At 38.6% G+C, this 27,557-nt stretch overlaps 1 protein-coding gene across 1 annotated transcript in view; it reads left to right on the top strand.

Annotated features, from left to right (window-relative positions):
• Positions 1-2,930: 2,930 nt before the first annotated feature.
• LOC115215712 (MFS-type transporter SLC18B1-like) overlaps positions 2,931-27,557 on the top strand; it is a 94,462-nt gene continuing 69,835 nt past the window's right edge. Inside the window, exon 1 of the mRNA XM_029785004.2 lies at positions 2,931-3,520. The gene's annotated coding sequence lies outside the window, so the exon portion shown is untranslated. The remainder of the gene's footprint in view (positions 3,521-27,557) is intronic.

Below are 27,557 nucleotides of genomic sequence, written 5' to 3'. Positions count from 1 at the left end.
GCGACACACGTAGAGTTTATGGAAAATGTTGCTAAGATAAAAGAAAGGCATGGAATATAGTTGAAGAAAGAGAGAGGAAGAGAATATAGACAGGTACACAGATAGGTAGAAAGGTAAGTAGATAGATAGATAGAGAGAGAGATAGAGAGAGAGAGGGAGAAAGAGAGAGATTAAAGTTTTGAATTTTTCTCTGAGAGGTAATTCTGATCTCCCTACCAATTTCTTGCTCTAGCTGAGCTCTGCTGTAGAGAGAAAGAGAATAACTTTGAATTCCATTTATATAGACAATGTATGGCTGAGGGCAGCTCCTTGTTCTGGCTGAAGTCTTAGCTTTTAAGTTCTGTTAAAAAATCTAGTGCACAACTAGGCAAAGGCACTTCACGTTCTTTGGTCTAGTGAACCAGTAAAAAATGGTGTGGAATAATTGAGTGTTGACATATTTTCTGAAATGACTATCCTCATCATCATCAGCAGAAGCAGGTATAAAGCAACAGACTGGTCAGTAGAGAATTGCAACACAGCCAGACTGTTACACTGTTGAACTCATAAAACAAAATATGTGGAATAACTTCCTTTGTCACTTCCATTATAGCTTTGAAAAAATAACTGTTAAAATTGAACTGCATTCTTCAAAACTTGAACTAAGAATAAGTACAAGGTAAAATTACTACCTGTTTTTATAGCAAGTTGATGCAGGTAGTTAATCCTGTCCCCCTCCAATTTTTAGTTCTTGCAATTAAAAAAACTGCATTATTTATGGGATGACCCAATGTATATATATAATATATATATCAATGTTTGTATGTTTAGTTATAATAAAATGGGTAATCTATGCTTTTGGCAGATTAATTACATCAACCTTAGTACTTAACTAGTATTTATTTTAGTGACCCCGAAAGAATGAAAAGCAAAGTTCATCTTGGTGGAATTTTAGCTCAAAACATAAAGAACTAGAAGAAACACTGACAAGCATTTCATTCACCATGCTGCTGATTCTGCTGGCTTGTCTCCTTAACAATAATAAAGATAATTCTCTCAAATTTTGGCACAAGGCCAGTCATTTCAAAGATGATGGGTATGTTGATTATACTGACACCAATACTTGACTGGTACTTATTTTATTGACCCCGCCAAAAGGAGGAAAGACAAGGTTGGCAGGATTTGATCTCAACGTAAAGAGCTGAACGAAATACTGCTTGACATTTTGTCCGATGCTCTAACAATTCTGCCAGCTTACTGCCTCAAAAACAATAATAATAATTCTTCCTAATTTTGGCACAAGACCAATAGTAACAGTAAGAAGCAAAAGATATGAAATTTCTTGAGGAGTGAGGAACAGGAAATTGGTATAAAATACCAGTACTTCACTGGTGTTTTGATTTATCAAAACCTCTAATAATGAAAAGCAAAGCTAACCTCAATGTAGAGCCAGAAAAATACTACACAGCATTTTTTCTGATGCTCCAACGATTTTGCCAAAAATAACGTTAATAATAGCACTGAAGAAGTTTATGATATACTTTAAAATAGGGAATATAACACAATTAGAATCTGGTAGGTGACATACACAGCAATCACAATGACTTTATTATATCTTAGTGGGTCTTTTAGATAATGGAAGCATGAAGAGCAAAACCATTGTTGGTCTTAATTTGGCTCTGCCAACATGACACAGGTCTCTTTGGAGTTACACGTTTCCCTTTTCTTTCCCCGTCCTTTTTTGTTGAGCAATCTCTTCAGTGTTTACATTGTTCTTTTTTTTTACCCTTTTCTCTCTTTCACATTGATATTGTTCTATCTCTTCTAAATCGGAACACTACTGTTCTCTTTAATAATTTATTTACAAGAGTGGTGGTTTGGCAGAACCATTAGGACGTCTGATAAAATGCCTCGCAGTTATTCTTCTGGTTCTTTGCGTTCTGAGTTCAAATCCTACTGAGGTCAACATTGCCTTTCCCTGTTGTGTGCCGGTTAAGTACTTGGAGTCGATTTATCACGACTAACCCATTCACTCAAATTTCAGGTCTAATTAGAAACAGTTTAATTACAGAGCATGGGACAAAATACATTACGGCCCTTCATGTTCTCAGTTAAAATTCCACCGAGGTCATCTGTGTAATTTATATTCCTGTGACGCACCTTAGATGTGAATGGAATTAAACTACAAAACTGGAGACCTCATTTTTTTTTCTAGTCTTGCCACACCTCTATCTCTTCCCATGTGTTATACCTTTTCTCTTATTATTCTCCACTTCTTTTCTTCTCACACCTGCTTCTTTTATTCTTCTTCTCTCTAATTCCTTCTCTTCCTCTCCTATTTCTAGTTATCCATTCAGTTGCTAATTACTCTCTTCCTTTTCATCCCCCCTCCTCTCGCCTGCCTTTCTTTCAATGTATTTTCAGTTATCTTTCCTCGACTCCCCCTCTTTCTATTCATCATTCCTTTTTTTTCTTCCTCTAGTATCCACCTACTACTCTTTCTTCTGTTCTATTATCTCTTTTTTCAAGCTTGCCCCATCACCATTAATCTCTTTTACTTTTCATCTCCTCGTATTTATCTTCTACTTTATCTATTAACACTTCTTCTTACCGCCCCTCCTTAATAGCTATCGTATATTTATTTCCTTCCTTCCTTCCTTTTTTTATTATATAATTCTTTCAATTCTCCCTCTCTTTATTAGCTCTTGCCCCTCGTTAAATCTTCCTCCTCTTTTTGACAATATCCTCTCACTCTATCATATACATTCCTGTTTATCTAACGCCCCTCTTCTTATCGCCCGCTCCTCCTCCTCCTCCTCCTTCCGTTCGTCTTCTTCTTTTCTGACATTCAGTACTCCCCTTATTCGACCTCTCTCTCTCTCTCGCTCTCTTTCTCCCGTTATCATCCTCTCGTCCTTCCATCATCTCTGACTAAGCCTCCTCCTTCTCCTCTTCATTGTCTCACGCAATTCTTTGACGTAACACACCCCTCCGACCCACATCTCTCTCCAAGTGATTCTCCTCATCAGCCACCCCTCCCCCGCAACTCTCTATAAAATATTAATATCAAAAGCAACTCGCGCGACGAGGACAAATATGAAATAAGAGAAACTAAACACAAACAGAGAAGCGAAAGGGAAGCACGTTGGTTTAGTAATTCACATGTAAACACATTTGTTATCGTTAGAGTTTGACAAACAAAACTATTACTTCACGAGAAAAACATCTCGTGGTATATATACATATACATGTATATGTATACGTATATATATAATAAAATATAGGCTTAACAGTAGATCTCGCCAAATATTGTTTTGGTTTTTAAGCGCGTGAGTGTATCTATCTATCTATCTATCTATCTATCTATCTATCCATCAGTAGTAGCAGTAGTTTTGGTAATAGCATTAATATTAGTATAATAGCAACAATCGCAACCAACGTTCCTTGCTTTACACTGTGTGATAAATGAATTGGATCGTAAGTTATATAAAGCTAAAATCAGACTTTGGAAAGAAACAAAGAGACCTAAAGAACAATCAAGGTAAATAATTATTAATATAATGTTTGCAATTGTTTATGTGTGTGTGAAAGAATATATATATATACTTTTGTGTAAATGAATTCAAAGATCGTGCTCGTCACATTGTGACGCTGATTCTAAGAGAATTACACGTGTCTGTGGAATATTCAATCACTTCGCATGTTAATTCAATTAGGAGAAAATTCAGGTGCCCGAACACCTGGACGCTTGTCATCACAGTAATTTAGCGTATGAGGAAAAAAAAAAAAAAATTCAAAATGGAAAGTAACACGTCCGATTCATTTGGTCATATGGGGTTATGCTGACGCGCGAATGCATGCACTTTTCTAAATGCTCCTCCTTCTTTAAAAGCGTTCCAACTGTGACCATCCCATGTTTTAAAAGTATTGCTACCGTGACCAATCCGTATGATTTGAAGTCTTCTGGCCATGTGTGTGAGTGTGGATGCACGTGTATACATTGCTGCCGTTCAACTAGCCGCTTGTTTTCCTTCAATACATCGATTTCATTGTTAAAATCTACAGAAATATTTTAAAACAGTCATTTATTTAAATAAGACCTGAAAAATAAAGATAGGATGGTCAAAGGTGGCGTGCCTTTGATAAGTCGGCATTCTTTCGTTACTACTCGCATTTATAAGTCTATTAGATCAATACTGACCTGAGGTTAGGCTAAAATAACTACTCATCCTAGCTAAAGACGATCCTCTACATTATTACTTGATCTGCTTGAAATAGCAGCCAAATCATTACTGCGTCGCGCTTGATCGTGGAGGTTTGTTGGATCAAGATTGCATCAGAGGCTAAACTAATGACAACGAAGATTTCCTTTCAATATGTCTTTGAACGTCTTCCTTTGTCCACCTCCAAATGCACTTTCTTTATTCAGCTGCTAACGAAGTAGTTGTTTGGGCAACCGACAGACCGGCATTTGCACAACATGGCCAGACTAACAAAGGCGAGGCTACATAATCATACGTTCAGTGTAGGAGACACTGGCTTATTAGACCAAGCAGACATTCTTCTGTGCTTTCTGTACCTGGATGTGCATGCTTTTCCTCAGATATCTCTTGTGATACATTTCCAGGTTATGGAGATGAATCATGGAGGAGACTGTACAACATCAACAACTACAACATAACTTTGGTTGTTTGTTTCAGTTCATGATCGTCGCTACACCTCTCTTTTCTGATGATCAAAGTTTATTTTAACACATTTTATATGGTGTTGGATCTCCTCGTTAGTGTCCGCATTCTGTGATACTTGATTACCCTGATAATGTATGTGCTCTACATTTTCCATAATCTGTCTTCATAGTGAATTAGATGGAACAACTTCTTGTTTATTGAAGCAAAACCGATGAAACCGTTATGACAATTTTCTTTTTTACTCTTGCTGGCTTCATTCATTGGACTGTGGTCCATGCTGGGGCACCACCTTGAAGGGTCTTGTTATCCACATCGAGTGTAATGCTTGTCAAAGTGCTAAGTTACAAGACTTAAATGTAAACACACACATACACACACACACAGAGGCTTGCATATAGTTTCTGTTTATCAAATGTTGCTCCTATTGCCCTGGAACCATAGATTGCATAAGTTGTGCTGAAGGAATGCCAATCAGTTTCAGGATTTCATGCATGTCAGTCAGTTTCTGGATTTCAAGTGCTTTGGTTTGCCACCAATTGTTCTTCATTGCATATGTTTGATTCTAGACTGCAGCCTTTGCTTGCTAGAAAGTTTTCTTTTGCCTTCGTTATTCTTGTCATTTTTGTAGGAATGAAAAATGTTCTTTTGTTTTCTATCAGCTTCTTGATTAGATGTTGTTCTTCTCAAACCATTTTTTTGTATTTCCTTATTGTAAATCCAAGGACTTTGCAGAGATGTCTATGAAATTGCATCATACACTTTCCATAGTGTTCTGGGTTGAAGGATGCCAGGTTACCATTTAAGCAATGCTGATGTTGTTCTGCCTGCCTTTGTTAGATTTTAGAGAGACTCAGTGTTGATTTTTCACTGAAATTATTTCTTCAGCCAATGATGCTTTGAAATGAGCTGAATTGCCATTGTCAAGGAGGTGGTATGATCAACTCTTGTCATGATGTGTTAGGCACACATCTTTGTACATAGATATTGTAGCCCATTGACCAAGTCATTGAAGACCTCAAAGCCTACTCCATGCAAGCATTTAAGATAATCAATCATAATGCAGTGCTTTAATCGTTTAGCATTTAAACTGGCCGTATGTGGTAAAAATATTGTTTTATGTTCAAACTGGCAACATCTAGCCCCTTACACCTACCACACAGTGTCATTTTAAAAATAAACTTCAAGGGTACAAGATAATGCATGATCAATTCGAAACAATGTGAATAAATAAGCTTTATGTTTTGACAGAGTGATCTGAATGCTGAAGGACTAGTCATGAATGTTGCTATGCATCTGTATCAGTTTGCTTGTCAAAATAGTGTATTGATGATTACTAAGTTATAATACTCATATTCACTTAGAAGCAGAATGTCATTTTCCAAACCCTCTTTTAATACCATTGCAGAAATTTGATTGCTTTATCTTGTTTTGGTATTGTGGATAGGATATAGTGTAAAGTAGCATAAAATTCCTCCATAACTTTTGTGTGTGTGTCAAGTACAGGCACATACATACAGATGCCTCTTGTATCTGTCAGTCAGCAGAGAGTTATCAATCTTTCAGCAATACCTTTAAATAATTTATGTAGCCCATTGACGAGGTCATTACAGACTGCAAAACCTACTCCATGTAAGTGTAACACTTCTGATGGATTTGCATTGTTTTTCTTCAGCCGAACTTCGGTAGCTAGTCTTGTTTCACAAAGACTGCAATATCAGTATTGAAGCACACCAGTTTCCAAGAGATGAATGATATCTACCATTCCAACCAAAGGCTGTTTTGTTCAGTATATTTCAAGATTCAATACTGATGATGGTGATTTTTCCTTTTGTTCACAAAGGTGGATGTGAAGCGCCAGTTGAAGGAGCTGAGATAAGTTATACTGAAGCACATTTTCTAACCTCTTCCTAATTCTAGAAAGGACTGCTCAGACACAGCTACAAGTGTTGTTCCCACAAAATCTTGACAGAGAGATATCTTGACCCAACAGTAAAGAGTCCAGGTTGATTGGAAGTTGTAGACTTTTGTAGACATCATCTACGATCACAGCAATTGAAGATATGTGATCCACATTTGCCTGTTCTACCTGAGTTTGAATTTCATTGTACATTGAAGATGCTGTTTCAAGTTCCAGGGAGCTGGCTTGGTGATTCTTTTAGAGGTTCACTTTGAAAAATTTGTGGAATTGTATTTTGTGTGTTTGTTTGTGTGTGCATGGACTAACATGTGTATGTGTGTGAGGTCATTCTTGAGCTCACACACTAATGAGCTAACATTTAACTCATGCAACCTTTTCTTTGGTTAGATTACTGTCAACTAAACTTGCAACTCAATGAAACCTACTTGGTGAGGAGGGTGATTTTTAAATATCCTGTGTGATGAAAAAGAAAATTTGTTGGCAGATGAATTCAAGAGAGTAAATGGCCATCCAATAATATGTATATAAGCTTGTGAATATATGTGTTTACTTTGTATGAAAATGAAAGTAAGACACTCTTACTTGACATTTACAGTGTTTGTAGGCTCTGATCATCTTTTCCTTTTGTTTGTTGTTAATATCATGGCTTCAAAAATTTATAGGGTGGCCTTCATGTCATGTAAAAGCACTCATTACACTCTCAGAGTGATTGGTGCTAGGAAGCACCTTTATCTGTAGAAAACCATAACAAATCAGACTGAAGTGTGGTGTAGTCTTCCAGCGTGCCAGCCTGGTCAAACTGTCCAACCCATGCCAGTATGGACAATGGACGTTAAATGATGAGGATGATGATGATGATGATATAGGTGCAGGATTGGCTGTGTGTTAAGAAGCTTGCTTTGCAACCACATGGCTCCTGGTTCAGTCTCACTGCATGGCACCTTGGGCAAATGTCTTTTACTATAGCCTCAGGCCAATGAAAGTTTTTGTGAGTGGATTTGGTAGATGGAAACTGAAGGAAGCCCGTCGTATATATATATATATTTGTGTGTGTCTGTCCCCCCACCGATGTTGGTGTGTTAACGTTCCCGTAACTTAGCAGTTCGGCAAAGAGACCAATAGAATAAGTACCAGGCTTACAAAGAATAACTCCTGGGGTCGATTTCTTCGACTAAAACCCTTCAAGGCGGTGCTGCCGCATGGCCGCAGTCAAATGACTGAAACAAAAAAGAATATATATATATTACTCTTTTACTTGTTTCAGTCATTTGACTGCGGCCATGCTGGAGCACCGCCTTTAGTCAAGCAACTCGGCCCCGGGACTTATTCTTTGTAAGCCCAGTACTTATTCTATCGGTCTCTTTTTGCCGAACCGCTAAGTTACGAGGACATAAACACACCAGCATTGGTTGTCAAGCAATGCTAGGGGGACAAACACAGACACACAAACATACACGCACACACATATATATATATATATATATATATATTATATATATATATATATATATATATACATATATACGACGGGCTTCTTTCAGTTTCCGTCTACCAAATCCACTCACAAGGGTTTGGTCGGCCCGAGGCTATAGTAGAAGACACTTGCCCAAGGTGCCACGCAGTGGAACTGAACCCGGAACCATGTGGTTGGTAAGCAAGCTACTTACCACACAGCCACTCCTGCGCCTATATATATATAATACACACAACTATACTTATATATATATATATATATAAAATGATGATCTATCTATCTGTCTGTCTACACATACATACATATAAACAAACAAACAAGCAAACAGTCGTGCACTATATGCGTGAAAGCGTGTTTTGCAGAAGAAAGATTATTTTGATTAACTTCAAGAAAGTTTGTTGTACACGATACGATTTACAACGATTATATCTATTGTTTATCAGTAGCAAAATTATTTTCTGGTACAATCGTAATATTCCGTTTGCATATTATTTATTTATTTATTTATTCTTAAATATGTTCTTATGTAAAGAAAAGTTTTAATGGTGCAGCTTTTCGCCGTAGAATAATTTTGCTATCGTTGTTATGCATAAAGTGTAATTTTGTAAACAAATATGATATCAGCTTTCTTTTAGTGGCCTATATGTGTGTACACTTCTGTTAGTTCATGGAATTTTTGGTTCAAAAATAGGCACACACCCAACCACCTACCCAATCTCCCCCACATATAAGTGTGTGCGTATATATATAAATACACACGCACACACACACACACAAAATAACATCGTTTCAGCCAAAGGCTGGCGCCATACTGAAGCACCACCTTTTAGTAGTTTCGGGTTTTCCTTCTGTATTGTTTTTGGTGAAGAAGCGAGCTGGACGGAGCTGCTCTTCTTTCTACATCTTGCCGCGATATGGGTTCATCTGTGATTTCAGACAAATTTGTCCAGGTGTTTTTTGAAGGTCTCCACATTTACACCTCGTAAATCTCTGAGGTTGTTTGGCAGGATGCTAAACAGTTGTGGTTCCCTGAAAGCTAAGCTGTTGCAGTACAGGGTCCTTATCCGATATGAAGAAGACGGGATCGTTGGTGTTATGCAGTGTCATCCAGTTCGGTGGTTGGTATAGCTTTTAATTCTAAAGTTGGAAGCTAGACCTTTCACGATCTTCCGTATGTATATCACTGCATATCTTTCTCGTTATCTCTCTAGACAGCAGAGCTTCAATTCTTGTAGCCTCTCCCGGTAGCTGTTCCACCGTAGTCAATCTTCTTTGTGTAGAGGGTCTGGTTTGCCTCAATCTTCACCACCAGTTTGACGCTCTGCAGTGACCACATTTGGGAGTGTACTTATAAATAATAATATGAATATTAGATGTTTATATGTTCAAAACACTAGTGTTCGCACTCACGCACACACAGAGACAGACAGACACACACACACACACACACACACACACGCACGCACGCGTGAAGGAAATAAGTAAATACCAGTTTTTCATTCTACACAGTATAATGTATTAACGGGTAAATGACATTAATACTGTTTCTTTATCCAGAAACTTTCACATCTGTTGGAGAGAATACACTTTGGTTTATATATTCGAATTCCGCTCCTTTTTGCTTGTTCCTACCGTGTTTTCTGCCTCCTGTTTAAGTTCGTGGGTAAAAATAAGACATTGACATCTAAAATTTGCGTAACGTTTTGTGTAAACAAGAAAATTCTACTGCGCATTGACTCATAATAATAATAATAATAATAATAATAATAATAATAATAATAATAATAATAATAAATATGGTTGTGATGCATGTGCCTAGTGTACCCTAATCAGACGGGTTGTGTTTTGTGGTTATATTTAAGAAATGATTATAGTAAAAATATTAGTAGTAGTAGTAAAATCACTTCGATATAAATATAGCCACTCATCAGGTTAAAAATAACTACAATATGTAAGACTAGCAGTACAACCCGGCCTTGTTCGGGATTAAGTTACGATTATTAAGTTAATCAAGTTCTTTATTTCAAACCAAACTAAGTAATATGGACGTCAAATTTGGGCGAAATCCGTTGAAATTGGTTATATTATATTATATATATATATATATATATATATATATATATATATATATATATATATATATATATATAATATATATGGGCAACAGACACAAACACACATACGCACACGTATGTACGTACACCTTTTGCATGTTTTGTGCATGCATACATGTTCATAAACAGAAATGAGTGGAAAAAATGTTGTTAAATTTGTTGATTAACACTCGCACGATTTTCACTAAGAAAAAAAAGCGTTTTTTTTTGCGTGGAATCAACTACTCTGGCATCCTAATATGTTACAAAACCCTTTTTGTGGTCCGTGAAACGGAGTGAGGGTGTGGTGGAAGCCTCGGAAATTGTACCCATTTATATTGTGTAATTCACTGACAAATTGTTACTCACCTCTTTGTTTCTTTGTTGTTAAATACATGGATTCTCAACAAAACACTTTTTTACTTGGCGTAAAATAAAAACAAAACTCTTTCGCACCCAGAGTAATGCGTGAGAGAGAGAGGGGTGGGGAGAAAGATGAACGATTTAAAATAAATAAATGATTTAAAATAAATATATTGTAATTGTTGTGTGAGAAAGTATATATACTATGATTATAAAATATAGTGTCTTTCAAAAACATCCTGAATTTGAACACTATATCTCGTGTTTAAGAAAAAACAAAACATTTTATTTTTTATGAACGTCGTTACTCTCTCTCCCTCTCTCTCTCTCACTTTGTCTTTCCCGTGAAACTCTCTGCCTCCTTCTTCCACTTTTCTTTATCTTATTTTTTTTTGTTAGACGCTGATATTTTTTATGGCTAAACGCTATGGCTGAAAATAAAATTTTACCGCTATCCGCGGGTGCCTCGGGAAAAAAATAAGTTGACAAAACCCTGGTAGGATGTTGACGAATGTTCTCCTAAAATTTGAGCGACATGCGTGCTAATTTGTGGACGTGCATAAATTGCAATCACGTACACACACACGCACGCACACACATATCATGCCTTTTATAGATATGATACTAAATATACATTAAGTGAAAACTAAATACAACACTTTAAACTATATACATTAAATCAGATTATTAATTAATATATTTATTTAATAAACATCCAAATACAGTCTAATATCCATTAAGCAATTAATACTAAAACCTTAAAATTAATTAATATACACTATGCTAGTACAAGCCACAAATACTGGAATCAAAATAAGAAATGGTTCAAATATAGGCACACTTATTAAATAAACTAACTATATAATTAATATATATGTAGTATCTATAGATTTAATATATCACTCAATAATAATGTTGACCAAAATATCAATTAATATAAAACCTAATTTACTTAAATGTAATACTACTTAATAGATATACCACCTAATGATTAAATAATCTATTGTCTAACAAAATTAATTTCTTAAATATAGCCACGAAACACGTATCGTTATTCTACCAAATATATACGTCTCTTATTTATTATTTTGCACATTACTTAATCATCGGTATATTATTTTTATCTTATATTTAATATTTCTATTATATGTAATTTTCTAGATGGTGTAATTTAATTTTTCATTTTGAATTGATAAAAGGTGTTTTTTTCTAATTTCTAATTATATATACATTTAAAAGAAGAAGAAAATAGAGATTGGGAAGTTAATAATTGTTTATTATTAACAGCAAATTGGTCATCTTCACTTACAGCCTTTTCTATTAGTACTCAATAGACATTACATTTACATTTATGTGACATGAGCATAATATCATCAGAGGAAAAAAGATATACCTTTGGATGCGATTTGTATGTTTGTGAATTCATTTTAGCAGACTTCTAAAATGCTAAATTTAATGTTTATTGAGTATTAATAGAAACGGCTGTAAGTAGAGATGACCAATTTGCTGTTAATAATAAACAATTATTAACTTCTCAATCTCTATTTTCTTCTTTTAAATGAATATAAACTATATGTTTTTACATATATCTATTATTTTAAGGAAATTCATTCCTCCAAACTACTAGGTATTGAACCAGTATTTCCTTGGATGAAACCATTCCTTCATGGGGTTAACACAATCTCTAATTCAATTTTTATATATATATATGCGATCCACAGTCGCTGTACTTATATAGATATGATTATGTATAAATTATGAACCAACTTCTGCCTATTGGGCCATTGTATCAATTAGGTTTGTCACCCTACTGGTGGCTTTGTGTCTAAATCAGAAACAGATGAAGTGTGGTGGCTTGGAAGAATCGTCGGAGTATCAGAAGAAATGTTTTTTTTTCCCGATATTTTTTTTTCTGGCTCCTTATGTTCTTAGTTCAAATCCTGCTGATCTCAACTTTGCCTGTCATCCTTTCAGCGTTGATAAAATATAGTACTAGCCAAGGTATTTATTTATATCGCTAACATATGTGTGTGTGTGTTTGTGTGTGTATGTACACCTGTATAACACCTATATGTATATATATATATATATATATGTGTGTGTGTGTGTGTGTGCATATATATATATATGTGTGTATGTGTATATATATATATATATATATATCATCATCATCATCATCATCATCGTTTAGCGTCCGTTTTCCATGCTAGCATGGGTTGGACGGTTCTACTGGGGTCTGTGAAGCCAGAAGGCTTCATCAAGCCCAGTCAAATCTGGCAGTGTTTCTACGGCTGGATGCCCTTCCTAACGCCAACCACTCCGTGAGTGTAGTGGGTGCTTTTTACGTGCCACCCGCACTGGTGCCAGACAGAGCTGGCAAACGGCCACGAACGGATGGTGCTTTTTATGTGCCACCGGCACGAGGGCCAGGCGAGGCTGGCAACGGACACGAAACGGGGCGGTGCTGGCAACGGTCGCGAAACGGAAAGTTCTCTTACATGCCACCGGCACTGGTAACACATCTGCAATTTCCATTGATCGATTTCCATTGATCGATTTCGATTCTGATCGTCACTTGCCTCAACGGGTCTTCACAAGCAGAGTTTTGACATGCCACCGGCACTGGTAGCACATCCGCAATTTCCATTGATCGATTTCGATTCTGATCCTCACTTGCCTCATCACGTCTTCACAAGTAGAGTTTTGTGTCCCAAGAAGGGAAGGTATGCATACGTAGGCTGGCTCCATCCCATGTAGAAGGCCACGGGTTATGGACTCACTTGTCCTGCCGGGTCTTCTCGCGCACAGCACACTTCCAGAGGTCTCGGTCTCTAGTCATTTCCTCAGTGAGACCTAAAGTTCGAAGGTCGTGCTTCACCACCTCGTCCCAGGTTTTCCTGGGTCTGCCTCTTCCACAGGTTCCCTCAACCGCTAGGGTGTGGCACTTTTTCACACAACTATCTTCATCCATTCTCGCCACATGACCATACCAGCGCAAACGTCTCTCTTGCACACCACAACTGATGCTTCTTAGGTCCAGCTTTTCTCTCAAGGTACTTACACTCTGCCGAGTGTGAGTACCGGCATTACACATCCATCGGAGCATACCGGCTTCATTTCTAGCGAGCTTACGCATATCCTCAGCAGTCACGGCCCATGTTTCACTGCCATGTAGCATGGCTGTTCGTACACACGCATCATACAGTCTGCCTTTCACTCTGTGCGAGAGGCCTTTTGTCACCAGCAGAGGTAAGAGCTCTCTGAACTTTGCCCAAGCTATTCTTACTCTAGCAGTTACACTTTCAGCACACCCGCCCCCGCTGCTGACTTGGTCACCTAGGTAACGGAAACTATCAACTATTTCTAGTTTTTCTCCCTGGAAAGTGACGGAAGTTGGTCTCAGAGCATTTTCAGTGTTTATTGTTCCTGAGCATCTGCCACATACAAAAACCATCTTCCTAGTTAGCCTTCCTTTGACATTGCTGCATCTCTTATGTGTCCATAGCTTACACTTGGTGCATCTTATAGAGTTTCTACCTACACCTTTTCTACAGATCGAGCAGGGCCATCTACCTGAAGGTGTTTGTGATTTGTCTACCTTCCTACTGATTACGACTTTGGTTTTAGCTAGATTGACTCTGAGGCCCTTCGATTCTAATCCTTGTTTCCACACCTGAAACTTCTCCTCCAGTTCTGATAGCGACTCAGCAATTAGAGCAAGGTCATCAGCATAGAGGAGCTCCCAAGGGCATCCTGTCTTGAATTCCTCCGTTATTGCCTGGAGGACTATGATAAATAGGAGGGGGCTGAGTACTGAGCCTTGGTGGACTCCTACCTCTACCCGGAATTCTTCACTGTACACATTTCCAACCCTCACCCTACTAGCGGCGTCCCTGTACATGGCCCGCACAGCTCTCACTAACCATTCATCTATCCCTAGTTTCCCCATTGCCCACCAGATAAGGGATCGGGGGACCCTGTCGAAGGCTTTCTCCATGTCAACAAAAGCCAGGTACAGGGGCTTATCTTTGGCTAGGTATTTCTCCTGCAGCTGCCTTACCAGGAATATAGCATCAGTAGTACTTTTCCCTGGCACAAACCCAAACTGCATCTCATCTAAACTAACTCTCTCTCTAATTAGTTGGGCTATGACCCTCTCCGTAACCTTCATCACCTGGTCCAACAGCTTGATACCTCTGTAGTTATTTGTATCTAGGGCATCACCTTTACCTTTGTAGCAGTTGACTATTATACTGCTACACCAGTCATTGGGTATGACCCCTTTGTGTATCACCTGATTAACTATACGGGTGACTAGGCTATAGCCGACACTACCAGACATTTTGAGCATCTCTGCAGTGATTCCTGATGGGCCTGGGGCTTTCCCTGTCTTCATGCTTCTAATTGCCTTAGCTACCACGGAACTATCAACTCGGATAGCTGGTCCCTCTGTTGGGTCAACATTCGGCAGACTCTCTTTATCCCATTCATTTTCTTCATTCAGCAACCTTTCATAGTGGCATCTCCAAACCTCTCTCTTTGCATCCTCATTTAGCGCAAGTGAACCATCTTCCATGCGAACACACTTCTCTCCTACCACATCACGATTCTCTCTCACACACTGTCTTGCAACACGAAACACCTCCAGTCTTTGGTCCTCACGGCGCAGAACATTGGCAAATTTTTTCTTATCTGCTTCCCCTCTGGCTAAATAAACCTGTCTCCTAGCTTCTCTTTTGGCAGTCTGATACAATCCCCTGCTACCCCCATTTTTCCAGACCTTCCAAGCCTGTCTCTTTTCTCTAATAGCCCTGTCTACAATATTGTTCCACCACCACGTTATTCTAGGTCGAGAGGGGACTTTGCACCAGCCACAGATCTGGTCAGTGGCTCTCAGCAGGTTGTCCCTTAGAAACGTCCAGCTGTCTTCTACCCCCTGTGATGCTCTATCCCCTTCTACTTCGTCAGAGGCTTCAAGTAATATGTCCCTAAATCTCTGTCCATTTGCAGGATCTTTAAGCTTCCAGATCCTTCTTCTCCATATTTGTCGTCTTCTGGTTGTCCTCCTAGTCCTGATCCTAAAGTCACTAACTACCAGTCTATGTTGTGGGGTACATTCTTCACCTGGGAAGGTTTTGGCATTTATAAGCAGCCATCTCTCCCTTTGCCTTGTAAGGATGTAGTCAATTTGGCTGGTATGTTGGCCCGATTGGTAAGTGACTAGGTGGCTGGTAGGTTTCCTGAAGTTAGTGTTGCAAATCATAAGATTATTTGCATCGCAGAACTCCAGCAGCCTGGTTCCCTCCTCGTTGCGGGAGCCATAGCCATAGCCTCCATGTACGCCATGGAAGCCCCCAGCATGTCGTCCAACGTGACCATTGAAGTCACCAGCCACAAAGATAAGGTCTCTGTCGTTCGTCAACGAGGTAGTCTGCAGTAGAGTGTCATAGAATCGGTCTTTCTGTCCATCGGGTAGCCCCGACTGAGGAGCATAGGCTGATATAATGGTTGCTAAACTATGATGAAGCACTAATCTAATCTTAAGTATTCTGTCACATACTCTGATTACCTCAATTACTTTATCTACCCATATATATATATATATATATATATATATATATATATATATATATATATATATATATATTTATATATATATCTTATCAGGAGTGTACAGTATTATAGATCCAATACGGCCAATCTTACCAATCTGCCATATTTCATTTCACCACAGCTATCGCTTATTACCTAACATTCCGTTGAATCCCTAGCGCGAAACTGATGGTGAGATCGGCTGTAATGAATATATAATACTGTACACATCGGATAACATACCCACTGTCTTCCTCAACCCAGGCCCATCGAACGGCTTTCGTTCCTCCATGTCTTAGAGCACGTGCCTTAGCCCTGAGAAAGCAGCCTTCGGTACTTCACATTAAAGAAATTGTCGAGTGCCAAACTTAACGCAAGCACGTCAGTCGTGATGCTTTTACTGAGCGCCTCTTCTAGGTTTCTAACTTCATCTTCTCTAGTTTTGTTTTTTCTATAGTTAATTCCTTACTAAACTCTGTCGATTCTGCTCTAATTTTGTTTTTCAAGGTGGGTCATTATTTGTTGTTGACTATTGCTCCCGTCAACACATAGTTAACTAATCCACTAATCCTGTCCAGCTTCCAGTAGCCGGGTCCTGTTTACAAAGTCTATCTGGGTCGATTGTACATGCCACAAATTTGTTGTCTATGTAGCCGGCCACTTTCAATTGTGGACAACCTATGCCATCCTTATCTACAGGATACAGAATACTCTTTGTAAATACGATATGGATAACTCATTACGGTTTATCAATGTCCGCATTAACACATTTGGGACATCTAGTCGGTACATATCAGGCAAAAACGTCTGAGCATCTTCGGAGGGCATTTGCATTCTCACCTCTTTCAGCTAACCCCACATATCTAAGCGGGTATCTAAGATGATGTTCTGCCACTAATGAACGGGGCATGTCTAGGAAGACCTCCAGATGCATGAAGAAATATGGTCGCCACTATATAACCTTTCCTACTAGTCACGTCCAATACCACGACATACCTTCAGGCTTCAGGAAGATACTCTACCTCGTGAGATATAGTTCCTTCCGAAACAATACAGCGATTCCATCTTCCAATCCCGTTCGATCCCAAAATGCGTAGGCCTCGTAGCCGTTGCTTGTGCTTCGGAAATTCTGGTCTTGCTGATGGCCACCACATCTAGATCTAGTGACCTGAGTTCGTTGAGCAGAAGGCCTTGCTTCCAAGGCAACATTCGGACTACGTGCATTCACTTTCTGTTCTGAGAAAGGCTTCGCTAATAAAAGTGAGAAGGATTGTTTACCTTATTTCTGTGGAAGGACTGGCGTTGCAGCCGCACTATTAGTTATGAGTATTTCCAGGTCTTTTCCTCGAAGATCTCTTTTTCCATAGGGATATTTGGTTCTTAAAAAGTTGTGTTATGATGATTTTTATGTGTCGATATGCTATCTGTTGGTGTGATGTAGTCACCATGTATGTTGATGTGATTCATTTTTTTTTTGTTACATGTGTATATGGCCGCAGAGTTAAGGATTTCTTTAAATTAGTTTGATAGTCGAGCTCTGATTGACTGTATGCAAATGAGTTCTTAACTGGGGTCAGGAACTCTCGTGGGGGAAAAAAAAATTCGGGACCGGGACAAGGCACGACAGTCAAGCGGTAATAGATGATGGACGGGACGTACGTGTTAGCCCACCCGACCTTTCATGGATAGCTTCCTCTCGGCCCATTTCTGGGTGAGAGTAGTCAATAATTTTAAAAATAATTCCAAAGCCAGTCATTTAGTGCAAGGGGAACAGTGATTAATATTTCATTTTATCGACCCCTGAAGGGTGAAAGGTAAAGTTGATCTTCGGTGCGATAATTTCAACAGGACAAAAGCAGTCACCAGTTTGTTAACTTATCTTCGCGCACGTTTTATTTTCAGTTTTAACAAATGTGAGAGACCGGTTATCATTTTTTAGAACTTTCCCCCACTTAACCTCTTAGTTTTGTTTTTAAAGTCAGAGCCCCCAAGAAAGTATTTCACTGTGAAATGTCAACGTTCAAAACCTTTTCATAGGTCAATATTGTAAATAAATATAAAAAATAATTCCGTTAAAGAAGAAACAGATAATTTTTGTTCAATGAATCCGTTTTAAAAGTCGGTTGGATGTGATTAAAGACAATCTTGGCCTCTATTTCTAACACTTAGAATTATCACATAGGGGCTCTCTCGTTGGTTCGTATGAGGCGTTCTTGAACACAACAAAATTTTTGAAAAATACTGTTTTTGCGGGAAATATTTTAACTTAAATTTTGGACTATGTTAAAGGAAAATTTCTGTTTTCTTTCGTCTGTTGAAGAATTTTCTTTTGTCTTCTTGCATAAAGTTGGTGCTTTTGTGGATTTGTGGAAAATAGTGTGATTTAATGGCATAGCTACAGTTCAGTGCCTCCCACCGGTTCCCTCGTAACTTTCTGAAAAAATGTATAGGCCTAATTTATTAGTGAAATTTGCAGAGATACTTTTCGATATTGAAGATTACAATTATGTTGCTAAAATGTAGAAAAAAAATTGGAGGAGTTTCAGATCATTCTTCCTCTTCCCAAATTTGTTTCCTCATAAATCTCTTTAACATGCATATCTTTAAATGATATTTTGTCGAAACATTACGAAATGTTGATGTTTCGAGCTATAAATCTACGGGGGAAAAAAGCGAAGTTTCATTAAAAACTATACATTTTTCCATAAGTTATGTAGAAATAACAATAGTTATACCGGTTTAGTGGAATCAAATTTCTGGTTTTTGTTTTGAAGTTCATCGATCCGTAAGGGAGGTCGGACTTGTTTCACCTCTATTCTCTCGAAACTTGAAGAACGTCTGCCTATCCAACAACTCGAGAAACTGTCCCTATGTGTTAGCCCATCCGACCTTTCATGGATAGCTTCCTCTCGGCCCATTTCTGGGTGAGAGTAGTCAATAATTTTAAAAATAATTCCAAAGCCAGTCATTTAGTGCAAGGGGAGCAGTGATTAATATTTCATTTTATCGACCCCTGAAGGGTGAAAGGTAAAGTTGATCTTCGGTGCGATAATTTCAACAGGACAAAAGCAGTCACCAGTTTGTTAACTTATCTTCGCGCACGTTTTATTTTCAGTTTTAACAAATGTGAGAGACCGGTTATCATTTTTTAGAACTTTCCCCCACTTAACCTCTTATTTTTGTTTTTAAAGTCAGAGCCCCCAAGAAAGTATTTCACTGTGAAATGTCAACGTTCAAAACCTTTTCATAGGTCAATATTGTAAATAAATATAAAAAATAAATCCGTTAAAGAAGAAACAGATAATTTTTGTTCAATGAATCCCTGTTTTAAAAGTCGGTTGGATGTGATTAAAGACAATCTTGGCCTCTATTTCTAACACTTAGAATTATCACATAGGGGCTCTCTCGTTGGTTCGTATGAGGCGTTCTTGAACACAACAAAATTTTTGAAAAATACTGTTTTTGCGGGAAATATTTTAACTTAAATTTTGGACTATGTTGAAGGAAAATTTCTGTTTTCTTTCGTCTGTTGAAGAATTTTCTTTTGTCTTCTTGCATAAAGTTGGTGCTTTTGTTGATTTGTGGAAAATAGTGTGATTTAATGGCATAGCTACAGTTCAGTGCCTCCCACCGGTTCCCTCGTAACTTTCTGAAAAAATGTATAGGCCTAATTTATTAGTGAAATTTGCAGAGATACTTTTCGATATTGAAGATTACAATTATGTTGCTAAAATGTAGAAAAAAAATTTGGAGGAGTTTCAGATCATTCTTCCTCTTCCCAAATTTGTTTCCTCATAAATCTCTTTAACACGCATATCTTTAAATGATATTTTGTCGAAACATTACAAGATGTTGATGTTTCGAGCTATAAATCTACGGGGGAAAAAGCGAAGTTTCATTAAAAACTATACATTTTCCCATAAGTTATATAGAAATAACAATAGTTATACCGGTTTAGTGGAATCAAATTTCTGGTTTTTGTTTTGAAGTTCATCGATCCGTAAGGGAGCTCAGACTTGTTTCACCTCTGTTCTCTCGAAACTTGAAGAACGTCTGCCTATCCAACAACTCGAGAAACTGTCCCTATTCTCTCTGGTCTCTCTCCATGTGACGAACGTGAGTACTGGATCCCTCACCCTTTCCCTTAAACGGCAGTTCGGTCTGTTAGAGTCCACCCCAACCACTGTTCATCTCAGGTCGGTGATCAACACAACTCCGAACAATGGTTGACTACCTAACCTAAAGAAATTGACGCCTCCTCCTACTCTCTGTTCTCCCTCGCCCAGTGTACCACAGATTCCTTCAATCGACTGAAAGAGAAACATCTTCTTGCCCCTTCAGATGACTCCCTACACTGGCACGACCTACCAGGCTTTCTACAACCTGTTTTCACTCCGACAATGTCAGGAAGGCCATTGCATAATTTTCGGCGGGTTCTGGCACTGGGATTGATGGCTTACGACCTCAGCATCTCAAAGACGGTATTTCCTTGTCAACTGGTGATGCTGGTCTTGAGCTCTTAGAGATCCTAACGCAGTTCATAAATTTGTCCTTGTCCCTTGTTCTTTGGGGCTAAAATATTTGGTCTCACCAAACTCAGTGGTGATCTCCGCCCTATAATAGTTGGTTGTGCTCTGCGACGGTTCACAGCAAAAGTGTGTCTGTCTTCGGCTTCTCACTGCCTGTCCACCGAATTTTCCCCTACTTAGTGAGTACTAAGCTAGGTTGTGAGGCTGCTGCTTATGCCACTAGAGCTTTCACCAATTTACTCTCACAGTCCTAAAAGGTCATCCTCAAACTAGACTTCAGGAATGCCTTCAGTTCCATCAGTCGGGATGTCACCCTCCGGGCAGTAAGGGAGAATGCTCCACAGCTCTATTACTTTGTTTGGCAAGCTTATCGGAAGCCCTCTTACCGCTCTTTTGGTGACTACCTCATCCTATCTGCCCCTGGAGTCCAACAAGGTGACACACTTGGGCCTGCTCTGTTTGCACTGGGTAATGATGATGTTACAACGATGGGAGCTGACCTAGACTTGATTGTCTGGTATCTCTACGATGCTTGTTTTGGTGGGGTAGGAGCTCCCCTGACAAAGTCCTTGCAACTGCGAGGACGATGATTGAGGAACTTGGTCGTAGGGAGCTTAGCCGTAATAGTTTCAAATGCGTGCTCTGGCTCCTCAGTCATCCAGTTTCACATCAGCAGACTGTAAACTTGTTTACAGACTCCTTCCCTTCTATTGCGGTTCCTCCTTCACCAGCATGGTGCTCCGTTGGAGCCCCAATTACCGACCGAGCTCTCGAGTCCATCTTTCGACCCAATATGGTTAACCTTGAGCAACTTCTAAAAAACTTTGAGGTAATTGAGGCCAACCAGGATTTTTAATACTTAGGAATTACTTGTCGATTCCTAAGTTGTATTTTCTTAGAGTTAGTCCTTATAGATTCTTGTCGTCTCTTCAATACTTTGACGACCCAATCTTCAGGAAACTCGAAAGCTTGGTCATTGTCAGATTCTCTCCAGAGTCCCACGACCAGGCTGCTTTGCCCAAACGGTTTGGGGGCCGAGGTTTGCGTAAGTGCTTGTCTCTATCTCTTCCCTGTTTTCTTTCCGTTTTGCCTGCTCTCCAACATGGACTAGTTCCAACAAGGAGATGGATGAAGTTCTGTTACAGTGGAGAGAACTGGGTTTGTCAGTCCCTGTTACAGTTGAGGATAGATAGAAGCAGAGAGTATGCGCTCAAGTGTCACTTTCGACTCCCTCCTTGATCAATCTGATCAATTTTCAAGGTGCCGCCTACTTCCTGCTTGTGAAAAATTCTAGACACATTAGTGGTCTACTCAGTCTAGATGAGCTCCACATCTCCATCGCACTCAGAATGGGAGCCGACGTCTGTAGGGGACTGAGATGTTGCTGTGGTAGGCTCCTTGACTCCATAGGTTTTCACGGTCTGTTTTGCCGCCTAAATGCCAATCACTTCGCTCGTCACACCGAGCTAAACTTAATCATTTTGTATGCCCTGGCTCGTGTTAATACCCCCTCATGTGGCGGGGTTATCCAGAAGTGATGCGAAGAGACCAAATGATCTTACATGTTGACTTGCTTCAGTAAGTTCCGTCGAACCTTGTGGTGTGCGACCAATTGAAGTACTTGGTATTGCATTGATGTTTATTCCCTTTTTTCTTTCTTTGTTCCTCTTTTTCTATTTTTAGTTTTGGCCATTAGATAAACGGATGTGTATACACCAGCATTATATATATATATATATATATATATATATATATATATATATATAGGTTACATATCATTGCTCTTATAAATATTTAATTAGAAAATAAAAAGTACCTAATGAATACATTCTTCATGAAACAAAAATTTAAGTCCGGAAATAGGGAATAAATTATTTACTTCTCTCTCTCTCTCTCTCTCTCTCTCTCTCTCTTGCTTTGTGTGCGTGCGTGTGCGTTTGCACGTGCGCGTCTGTAATTGTTTATATATTTAAATATTCATACACATACGTATACACACTCACATACTGCTGAAAACATACATATGTGTGCGTGTGTGTATGTTTGTATTTGTGCACGGCGTGAGTGTGATGAAAGGCTAAGTCCGCCTAAACAGGATTTGTTCTAAGAAAGCTTGCAAGTGCAACAGACCTGATTTTAACTGAGGGAGGGACACGGGATTGTCTCGTGCCTTCACTCGCCTGTTTAATTACATCAAATGAAATGGTGCTCTTTATATTTTTTAAGCCTAGTTAGTATCGATTTGTTGGGTAAAGGCGATTATCTTCTCTCGTGCCGGTATTATTTCACAGTTGTTTGTTTACTTGATGTAGACATGCCTATGGTTTCGCATCGAATTCGACAACTGTATGTATATTTTCACTTTCGTTTTGTAATCAAGAACCGAAAGAATACTACATTTATTTTATCATGCCCTTTTCTCAAAAAACTGTGATCAGATTTTTATATTTTCAGCATCAAAAACTCAGAGATTAAATTTTTTTAAATTTAAAATATTAAAAAAAATGAAAATTAGGGGATTTATGGCTATATAAACTATATCGTGATTATGTTTGAAGTGTATGAATATGTTTGGTTTGCATTTATAATTACACTTTCGTCCTTAATACATTCAAAAGTATAGAAAGTGAAGCTAAAGCTTTTAAATATAAATAAAATATAAGTGCAATATATATAATAAAACAAAATATAAGTGCAATATATATAAAATGTAGAAAAAAATTTTGTGGTTATTAATTCCTCTATCGTTAATCAATTTCTATTTAATTTTATTAAAAAGTATCATATTAAAAAAAAAAATAAAGAAAACATCTTGATTGCAATTCCTGAATAGGATATTATCAAAAATCCTGAGACCGTTTTCATTTTTAAGAAAAGGAATGATATGAAAAAGTTAGAGGGGGAGTTTTAAAAATGAATCCATTTCTATGTAATATACTATATAGAGATCATGATCATGATCATCATTATCATCATCATGATCCCATCATAATCATCATCATTATCATTAATTTTCCATACTGTTATAATTGGAATAGGGTGTCACTAATCAAATAGGTTCCAATTTGGATTTTTGACCTCTTAAATGAGTTGGAGTACCATTTTTTGCTTGAATGTTTGATATTGACATGGTTTCAATAGCTGGATGTGCTTTCTTATACCAGTAACTTTATACCAGAGGCATTTTATTATAGCACCTGAAAGACCAAAAAGTCCTCTCTGCTCAACATTGATTCTGTTTTTTCAAAGCAAACATGACTCAGAGGATGAATATAAGAGTGAGTGATGACCAAGAGGGTGAAAAAAGATAGGGTATGAGTATAATGCTGGAGACATTGTATGCATAAAAAGAGTACAAAGAGGGTATTATGGGAAGGAGTATGTGAAGAGACACAATGATGGGCAGTTATAGATTGGCTGCTGATGCAGCATGGAGAGAGAGATAAAGAAATGTTAGAGAAAAGCAAGGTGATGAAAGGAGGGGTAATGGAGCAGGGAGTAATAGAGCAATGTGTCTGGGAGAGAGTGAAGGATTAAAGGATAAGTGATGGTAAGAGGGAACAAATGATAAATAGCGATAGAAATGGGTGATGATGGGTGAGAACTGTAGATGTCATTAAAGAGTGATGTGAGAGGGAAAGAAAGAATGATGGCTAGCAGTAAAAAGTGTGATATCATCCTTTATTACACGGGCAGTGCTCCATTTAGATTAATCTTTTTGTAAACATGCAAAATTTTATAGTCATTCTAGGTATTATAATGAACTTCTAAAAGACAAGAAGAAAATTACATATACTGAACTCATACTGAAGATAGCTCACCATAGAAACAAGAAAAGGAACATAGGCTTGTTCAATCTAGCTTATGTTCTAGAAGAAGCTACACTCACAGCTAAAAGTTTCTCCTTTGTACTTAAAAAAACAAAATCACTTCCCATAGTAATGTATCATAAAATTTTTATTATAGAGTAATATGAAAATAGCATTATTAATCAAATCAGTCCTTTCTCCACTCATCCTAATAATTGCAAATGTACTGACTCTTCTGTATGTTCTGAACTCTTACTGGTTCAATAAGGATATTGTGTACCAATGTAATCCAAAAATGGTTAACTCACCTCTTATAAATGCTTCTGGTTGCAATACCACATTTCTTTCAAACTGCATCTGGGGATTGAAGAATAAAAATACACCCTCTAACCTAAATTGGAGAATCTTTACCAAGGCCAAATCTTACTCTGACAATAGAAAACCCTGTTACCTTTGTACTATGAAAGCATATGAAATCTTTACTAAGGTTACTTTTCTTAACAGACATTCTAAAGGGTTAATTTCTTTCAACCACACAATTTTCAAAATCAACAAATAATCCTAACTGAATTTATATGGAATATAATTGAACTGAAAGCTACATTTCTAACTTTACCCGAAGCCTGAACAAGTCTAATTCTTTTGTATCATTATGTAAAATTCTATTTTACTATTATCAACATTTGCTGTTTCGTTAATTTATGCTACCCAAATCCCAAAAGAATATTTTTCTCCCTCATGTTCTGACCATCTTAACTCTGGTACTCCATCTCTCTCTCTTGGCCTCACTGACTGTCTGTCTGTCTGTTTCTCTCTCTCTCGATTACCGCTTGCTTTGCCAAGACTTCCTCTTCCATCCCCACGCTATATAAACTAATGCATGAACTTGGATTCCCCCTACTCGATTTTTTTTTTAATACCTCCGCCGAAAGAATACATATCCAGAAGATGCTCTTGTGTAAATTTGCTAGTTCACGGTATGTCTGCCCCCCTCCACTTGTACCGGAAGTTCCTATCGTCTATCATCCTTTGGTTGTCTCTCATAAACACTTCTAAAGGCTTTACGCCATCCCCACCCCTATTTACGGTTTATCTCCTATGTAAGGTAGTGATCATATAGTGCATAAATATGATGGTGAAGTGTATGCAGGTTGAATTGAAAGCTATTGTTTGTTTATGAATTCTGCCAAATGCGAGCTTTCTTTTCAAGTACATTAAGCTGCTGTCCCCCGTCCCAGGGTCTCAAGGGCCTACACCTTCCAAACCCTCAGGGTTGGCACTCTCAACGTTGGCACACTGAAAGGTAGGTCCAGTGAGACTGTTGAGATGCTTGAACGGAGATGTGTCGATTTGTGCTGCCTCCAAGAAGTAAGGTGGAGAGGCGGTTCTGCTAGGTTCCTCACAGGCAAAGAACACAGGTACAAGATTTTCTGGGCAGGGAACGCTGATGAGGTTGGGGGCGTGGGTATACTTCATGCGGGGAAATGGGTTGATAAGGTAATCAAGGTAGTCAGAGTATGCGACAGAATACTTAAGATTAGATTAGTGCTTCATCATGGGTTAGCAACCATTATCTCAGACTATGCCCCTCAGCTGGGGCTGCACGATGGACAGAAAAACCAATTTTATGACACCCTCTTGCAGACTACCTTGTTGACGAATGACACGGACCTTCTCTTTGTGGCTGGTGACTTCAATGGACATGTTGGACGACATACAGGGGGCTTCCATGGCGTACATGGAGGCTACGGTTTTGGTTCCCACAATGAGGAGGGAACCAGGCTGCTGAAGTTCTGCAATGCAAACGATCTTATGGTTTGCAATGCTAACATCAGGAAACTTGCCAGTCACCTAGTCACCTACCATTCTGGCAGACACACTAGCCAAATTGACTACATCCTTGTCAGAAAAAGGGAAAGATGGCTGCTTATAAATGCCAAAACCTTCCCAAGCGAAGGATGTACCCCACAACATAGACTGGTAGTTAGTGACTGGTAGGATCAGGGCTAAGTGGATGCCCAGAAGACGACCAGCATGGAGGAGAAGGGTCTAGAAGCTGAAAGATCCTACAAATGGACAAAGATTTAGAGACATATTACTCGAAGCTTTGACGAAATAGAAGAGGATATAGTGAATGGCAGAAAGAGAGTCTGCCGAATGTCAACCCAACAGAGGGACCAGCTATCCAAATTGAGAGTGCCTTGGTAGATAAAGCAATTAAGAGTTTGAAGACAGGGAAAGCCCCCAACCCATCAGGAATCACTGCAGAGATGCTCAAAATATCTGGCAGTGTTGGCATTAGCCTAGTCACCCGTATAGTTAACCAGGTGATACACAAAGGAGTCATACTGAATGATTGGTGTAGCAGCACTATAGTCAACTGCTACAAAGGTAAAGGTGATGCTTTAGATACAAATAATTACAGAGGTATCAAGTTGTTGGATCAGGTAATGAAGGTCACAGAGAGGGTCATAGCCCAACTAATTAGGGAGAGAGTCAGTTTAGATGAGATGCAGTTTGGGTTTGTGCCAGGGAAAAGCACCACTGATGCTATATTTCTAGTAAGACAGCTGCAGGAGAAATACGTAGCCAAAGATAAACCTCTTTACCTGGCTTTTGTTGACATGAAAAAAGCCTTTGACAGAGTCCCCTGATCCCTTATCTGGTGGTCAATGAGGAAACTAGGGATAGATGAATAGTTAGTGAGAGCTGTGCAAACCATGTACAGGCACACTGTAAGTAAGGTGAGAGTTGGCAAGGAGTACCCTGAAGAATTCAGAGTAGAGATAGGGGTCCACCAAGGTTCAGTCCTCAGCCCCCTTCTATTTATCATAGTCCTCCAGGCAATAACAGAGGAATTCAAGACAGGATGCCCCTGGAAGCTCCTCTATGCTGATGACCTTGCTATAATTGCTGAGTCACTATCAGAACTAGAGGGGAAGTTTCAAGTGTGGAAACAAGGATTAGAATTGAAGGGCCTTAGAGTTAACCTAGCTAAAACCAAAGTCCTAATAAGTAGGAAGGCAGACAAACTATAAATCCCTTCAGGTAGATGGCCCTGTTTCATCTGTAGAAAAGGCGTAGATAGAAACTATATAAGATGTACCTGGTG

The sequence above is a fragment of the Octopus sinensis genome, linkage group LG9, assembly GCF_006345805.1.
Source record: "Octopus sinensis linkage group LG9, ASM634580v1, whole genome shotgun sequence".
Lineage (NCBI taxonomy): Eukaryota > Metazoa > Mollusca > Cephalopoda > Octopoda > Octopodidae > Octopus > Octopus sinensis.
This window is presented reverse-complemented; position numbering and strand designations above follow the sequence as displayed.